General features: G+C 41.5%; 1 long non-coding RNA gene across 1 annotated transcript in view; it reads right to left on the minus strand.

Moving 5' to 3' along the window:
* The window catches only part of LOC126334523 (uncharacterized), a 45,834-nt gene extending 40,881 nt beyond the window's left edge, over positions 1-4,953 (minus strand). The window contains exon 1 of the long non-coding RNA XR_007564747.1: positions 4,886-4,953. This is a non-coding gene — a long non-coding RNA (uncharacterized LOC126334523). The remainder of the gene's footprint in view (positions 1-4,885) is intronic.
* Between the last annotated feature and the right edge of the window lie 1,047 nt (positions 4,954-6,000).

Genomic DNA, 6,000 nt, shown 5'->3' on the forward strand with positions numbered 1-6,000 from the left:
ACAGTTTATTGGCCAAGACCATTGTGTGACCTAATGATAATGGATGTGCGAGGCCAGGGCAGCCTGAATGGAGGCTATAAGGTGCACGAGCCAGCAGTTTGGGAGCACACCTGTGGGGAGATTGTGCAATTCAGTGAGTGCTCGGATGTGATCCAGCAACACGGACATGGGCATTTCATCACACTGTTTGAATGTCTGTTGAGCTCCAAGGATGCAGAGCTGGAGATGATGCATTCTTTTAGTTTACTATAGCCACCACAGAAGGATGGGCATGAAATAACATCCTGGACTTGGGTGGCAGTGGTGATCAGGTTGAGGTGGCCGACAACCATCCTGAATTTTGTTGCGTCACTCATGATAGAGCAGCTTGTGAAAACTGGCTCAATGAAAGCAAACAACAGGCATGGATCTCACGGGATGAAGAGGGGCAAATGAGCAGCAGTGTGACTAGGGGAAGGGTCTGCAGAGTCAGCTTATGCTGAGCATGCTGCCCCTGGGTCAGCTGTGTCAAGCACTCCTGTAGTGCTGACAGCTGCGTGTGGAGTTCTGACACCTCTGGAGTGCTCTTAGGTGCTGGGGCAGGAGGAGTAATGGGGGGCTGCTGGCTAGGGAGCCCACTGGGAATACCTGCAAGAGGGGTGGGAACTTTTGGCAGAGACACAGCGACTTAACTGTGGAAGCAACATTTTGCAGTATGCAGGAGGGTGCTGGCAAGCAATGTTGTGGAGAAGAAGGTAGGTGGGACTTGCACGGCACGTACTATGCAATACAAACTCCACCGTGTGTTGTTGCGAGACGGGGTGGTCAATACGTTGCACAGTTACACTGTGGCTTGACTGGTTGCATGTTTGTCAGCTGCGGGAGGGGCATGGTGGTGCTCGTGGCGGTAGGGCATATGCAGAGGGGCTTGGGGAGGGGTGTGGAATGCAAGGTAATGGCGTGTGTGAAGGGAGAGCATGCGTGAAGGGGTGCAGGCAGGAGGCAATGATGCATTCAGAGGAGTGGCATGCATGGAGTGGTGCAGAAGGGTGGAGAGGGCAAGGAGTATGTAGGGTTGCAAGCAAGATGTGTCCGGCTGACCTATTAGGAACTGATTTTGTGATCATATGGGTTGTGCTAATCTGATTAATAAAAAAAGGGCCCGCATCTCGTGGTCGTGCGGTAGCGTTCTCGCTTCCCGCGCCCGGGTTTGATTCCCGGCGGGGTCAGGGATTTTCTCTGCCTCGTGATGGCTGGGTGTTGTGTGTTGTCCTTAGGTTACTTAGGTTTAAGTAGTTCTAAGTTCTAGGGGACTGATGACCATAGATGTTAAGTCCCATAGTGCTCAGAGCCATGTCATGTCATAAAAAAAGGAAAACCAGCATGTTTCAGCAATGAGACTTGGTGCTTTGGTTTAGAGTGGGTCACCAGTGAAGGAATGATTTATGTTCCCTTCTGTACACATAAGTGGCACACACACCTAAATGGAGTGTTTGTTAAGGAAAATGGCTATACAAGATGTGGACTGCTGGAAGAGCTGCACAGGCTGGTTCTAACATATTAACCCCAAAAGCTAGCAACTACAGTAAAATTCAAAATGAGCTAATACCCCTTAATCAAGGAGATTTTGGACCGGACAGAACACATATGGCTTACAACCTTTGTTCGGCGGCATCCAGCAGCATGGGAAAACTGCTTCAATGATTCACTTGGCAGCAAATGGATGCCAAAATGGCTAGAGATAGAATAGTAACAAATCAGTCTGGTACTCCTGGTGCACACAGCACTTCACTGAGCTGTTTGCACTACAATTCACGGAGTATTCCAATTTCTGATACCGGGAGGACGAACCGAGCATCTGGCATCAGCCTTTGTACACCTGTAGCCATAGAAGTACCTTCAGGAGACACATCTTGGGGAGGAGGCATGGAGAAAACATGGTAGCACTCCTCTTATTAAACAGACTGCAACAGGGTAACGATGACGAGTGCAGGATAAGAATTCTGCAGTTCCCGAATACCCTGAGGGAATGTGGCAGACAACAGAGTGGGCCATGTGGCATTTTGCAGGTGAAGTGCTGAGAGCACAAGTTGGGATGTTGCCTCATCGGAGTGGAACAAGAGACTGCTCAAGCAACAGTTCAGCATGCCTAGCATCTGGAAACTGAGGCTGCTAAGTCCTCCCTCCAATGGAACTGACCAGTGAGGGTGTTGGGAGGGCTGATATCTGGTCCACAGAGACCATCGTCTGCTGCTACAGATGTAGGCACTGGAAGGAGTTGCCACAGACTCATTATATGCCTGTACCACTTGTACCACTGTAATCTGGATGTGCTGATTCTGTCTGAAAGGTATGTCTTGATTCCTGCTTGCTTCCTCACTTCCTCATTCCTTGTCTATTCATCTTAATCTTCTGGTTGGTGGATCTAAGTACTGTCTCTTTCTGATTGTGCATGCTTCAATGCTGTAAGTAAATGTCGGTATCAAGAAAATGCTGAACATCACTAATTTTCCTTTTTCAGGACTCTGTTCATCCCATGAAAGGGTTCTTACTTGTTGATAGAATTCAGTACCCTTTTTCTCTCTGTTGGTAAAACCCTGTCTAATCAAATTATCCCTGGTGATTATACTTCCAATGCACAGAAAATTGACTACATGGTCTAGCTGGTGATCTCCTAGTTTCACACTTGCAGGATGCCAATCTCTCTTGACTACCAAAACCAGTGTTTTTGTCTTGCTGATGTGGAGGCCATAGTCCTGGAACTTGAATTTCATATGTTTTATCTGATCTGAGCTTCCTCATCTGTTTTATCTCAGATCATGACATCATCAGCAAAGGCAACTGATTCAAGTTCGCCAAAATTTTCTTGACATTCTTTATTACGTCTGCCACAACAGTGATGAACAATAGTGCTCAACTCCACTCTTGGTCTGAAACGATGAAGATCGTCACTCTGCAACATGTACACAGTTATAGTGGGATGCAGGCAAGATGGCAACTAAGCAAAGTGTTCTGCACAAAGAGAGAGGGAAATTGCTTGACCATCATGTTTGCCCTTTCTGTATTGTCAAAGCCACAATGCCAGCCGATAGTGTTGCTATAGTAGTCACAAGCCTAGCAATATTGTTATTCATAAGAATTTCACTATTGGACACATTGTGTACCTATTAAAGATTATTCTCCATATAAATTTACTTCAGTTTCACATTTGTCAGACATTCTGACCAGTTCGTCTCACTAGTTTTATGGATTCTAAACCATTTTTGACCTATTGATTTTGATGCTATCTATATGATTACAAAGGTAATGGGTTTTTGTCCTCATATGTAATTCATTCTATCAAGAGAAAATAGCATCAGTGATGATGTTTCCTATACGAAAAAGCAGTATTTTGAACTTGTGGTTGAAACTAAGTAGTAATGTTTAGCAAGATGTCATTAAATTTTTCATCTATATTGTCATGAACACACAGATTAAAGAATATAGAAATCACTAGCCACATAAATCAACAAGGTACTATAGGTTTTGCAGGCAGTACAATTGTTTGCCATCACTTTATAATGACCAAAGACAGCAATGAATCGGATACACACTGAAATGATTTTCATTCCAAACTGAAAATGTTGTGTCTTATGTGAACATGACACAAATGAAAATAAGTTTTAATAGCAACTTTATTCTACAAAAATTACAAATTCCACATTCAAGCACACCTGGATCAGCCAAGACTGGCACTGATGTACAGAACATATGTGGAACTAGGCAAAAAAACTCACAGTGTTCAATGTGTGATAATACTGAAATATACCTGAGTGAAAATAAAACAATGTATTTTGTGTTATTCAGCAGTGTTATTAATTTAATGTATTTTGAAAATGATACTGTCTGTTGACCACATACTAGAGCTCTATATATTCAAGTTAGACTCATGAATTACTTACATAGTCTTGTATTTACCCAATTTGCCAAATAATAAAAAGATGAAAAAAATAAAAAAGAACAGTTTTGTGAAATTTGAGAAATTATTTTCATGTGCACATGTAGTGGATACTGGCAATCACTATTTGCCTCTACAAAAATAAAATGTAACATTGTATAATCATTGTTTCAAAGAAGGATCCATAGCTATTCAAATATGTAATGCAACCACGGATTAAACATCCATATGGATAAGGCAGTTTTCAATTTACTACTCACTAACTTCAAGGCAATAAATTGATGCCATGATCTTTGCTCTCTCTCTGATTGTGATGGATATGACTCATGAAGGTTATTGCAAAAGGCCCCATAATAAAGTACCTACTAATTTCTTGTTTACAGTCCTCATCTCATAATTTTTGTGTATGCGTTACACAATCCGTCCATGCAAAACCCACTATGTTCTCTATTGCTGCATGTGTAAGACTCTCAACATCTCCAATTTCAAAAGTATTGTTCTTGTCTCTGATGTAAGCTACCACCTAACCCCATATAACCTTGATGGGATTGTAATGGCAATGATATGATTGCAATTTAACTGTTTGGTCCCCATGTTGTTTAGCAACCATGTCTGTCTCATAGGTACAATATGCTGCCTTATTTGCATTGACAAACATCATCAATTCCATGCTGGTTTATCATGGATTGTGAGGAATGCTACTACTTGATAACCAAGCAATAATATCTAATTTCTTTTATGGCTAGTAGAGACTTTGTTGAGTTGCAGTGAGCGGACACTGGCATTATCCATCACAATAACTGAATTTTGGCAGAAGTACAGCAATAATTGTTTTGTAAACCATTTTTAGATACATTGTATGTCACCTCACCATGGTAATCCTCTGAACACTTTGACTCTGAAGCCTTAAATATAAGTTTGGTCTCAGGAATAACCACAGTGTTGGCTGACCCTTCAAGTACAACTTACCTGCAGGAAATTTAAGATCACCAAGCCCATCACTCATTTTTCAGTACATTGACATTCCATGGTTCTGGTTCACATACAATTTGTCAATATAATAAATTGAGACCTTCCACTGTCTTGAATATTCTGCATTCTTCTTAAAAATACGTTCCTTGCAGCCACAATATTACTTTTCTCCTATTATTCATCTTAAAATATTGAAAGCCCTTGTCTTTTAACATTCTTAGCATTGTGCATTGACTACCACTAAAATCCAAGTTCTTCATTCACATAACTAAATTTAGGCAGTTGTGTATTCACCTCTTAAATACATATCAAATACTGTACGATGTGAAACATACTTAGAAAAATCTTCCAGTCTGCCCACTTCTTCCTTATGACTGTGTTGCTCTACTTTCTTATCACTGTGTTGCTTGCCTGGGAGTTTAAGAGATACCATCCCAGTGGGTTTGACAGATATATTTGCTTTGCTTGAGATATGCTGCACAGTTCTCAGCCTCACACCACAAGCCTCAGCCATTCTTGCCTGGCTGTCGGCAACATTGGAGTGTGTATAATGTCTGCTTCAGCCCCTCTTCTGAAGAAGCTATACACTCAGAACACTATAACTATATTTGTTTATGTAGCACTTGACAATTCCCTGATCCATCAGCCATAGCAAACACTGTGTGAGCAATATAACTGCCAGGACATGTATATTGGATAATAAAACACCACTACACATTCAAAGTACAATCAGCAATGCATGAAAGAGACTGAAGTGGAAGAATGATGCTATGAGCTAAAGCATCACTTGGTACACTGTCTTTTTCACTTCTCAGCTACACACAGCTACAGAAGAGTTATAATATAGCATCTGGATTACATGTAAGAATACAGTTAACAGTTACCTATCTCCCAGTATTTTTCCATCACCAAGCAGGTACTTAAAATTAGCTCCACTATTGATCTGTTATTTCTGAACTCATAGCACTCTACTTCCACTTTTGATTCTATGATCCTTCTTTTGTGCTCTGTGATCTTCTCCAGAATTTTTCAGTTCATGTGGCAGTAGGGGTGTTCCTCTATAATTAGTGGCTTTCCATCTAATGTCTTTCTTAACCACTGGAAGTGTAATA

Source organism: Schistocerca gregaria, chromosome 2 (genome assembly GCF_023897955.1).
Source record: "Schistocerca gregaria isolate iqSchGreg1 chromosome 2, iqSchGreg1.2, whole genome shotgun sequence".
Taxonomy (NCBI): domain Eukaryota; kingdom Metazoa; phylum Arthropoda; class Insecta; order Orthoptera; family Acrididae; genus Schistocerca; species Schistocerca gregaria.